The sequence below is a fragment of the Amphimedon queenslandica genome, unplaced genomic scaffold (genome assembly GCF_000090795.2).
Source record: "Amphimedon queenslandica unplaced genomic scaffold, v1.1 AMPQUscaffold_13100, whole genome shotgun sequence".
NCBI lineage: Eukaryota > Metazoa > Porifera > Demospongiae > Haplosclerida > Niphatidae > Amphimedon > Amphimedon queenslandica.
The window spans coordinates 42376-43485 of record NW_003546664.1 but is presented as its reverse complement, the minus strand read 5'-3'; positions in this window follow the sequence as shown (position 1 = coordinate 43485).

Here is a 1110-nt window from a genome sequence, read left to right as displayed (position 1 = left end):
GAATTGACTGTTGACAACAAATTCAGGTTGGGGAGTCGATAGTTAAAATATCTTTTGTGAATGAATTAGGTCAATCACCTTCCTCTCTTTCAACAATATCAACAATAAGTAGTAGTAGTATTATATATTAGTGAATATAAATAATAAAATGGTCATATTTATAGTTTGACAATCCATGAATAATAACTATTGACAATCACTAATAATTATTTATAATTAATCATTAGGATTCTTGAAGATTCCAAACACTCCCACCTTGAATAGTAACACTATTCAACACCAATAATAATAATAACAATAACAATAAAATTACAAGTAATAACACATAATTAAAAACATTGATCTCCTTCTCATTCCATAAGCTAGTAGTAATTAGAAACGCAACAAAAAAAAAATAATAATACAATAATAATAAAAATGTGTCTCAAAGTCAATCTCAAGTGTTTATTCATCAGTGCAGTTATAATCTGATCTCTAGCCTGCAGAGCGGCACAACGACTAGATCTACGAGTAGATGTAGGATGTGTAGGAGGGATGGACCCAGCAGATGGTTCTGGTGGAGGGATGGACCCAGCAGATGGTTCTGGTTGAGGGGGCATATCCACAGACTGTGAATCATAAGAATCTCTTCCATCGCACCAGAAACGTTCCCGTCCTTCTCGCTAGATGAGATCTCTTCATTCAAATGATCTCACTTCCATATGATAGAGTCGTTGTATCAGTCACCTTAGAAATGACAAAATATGAGAGCGTCCTTTAATACGTACCACAGCTCCTCTAATCATATTATCCTTTCCTTTAAGTGTCTTCTCTTATACTCTTAGTCTCCAGAGTTCTCTGTGTGTGTCATCATGAACTATGACCACATCTCCAGTAGTTATATTAGATTCATCAGGACATCTTTTCCGATGAATTCTTAATTCAGTTAAGTATTCTCTTCTTTTCGAGACCAAAAGTGATTGAGTATGATGTTTAAGTACTTTATTTGTCAAGACATAGAGTAGGTAGAATTATAGTCCTTATCGTCTTGATTCGTACACAAAAAGTGTGGTAGGTCAAGTAAACGCCTGCCAAGTATTATGCGGGATGGAGTAATTGGTTTATCTAAAT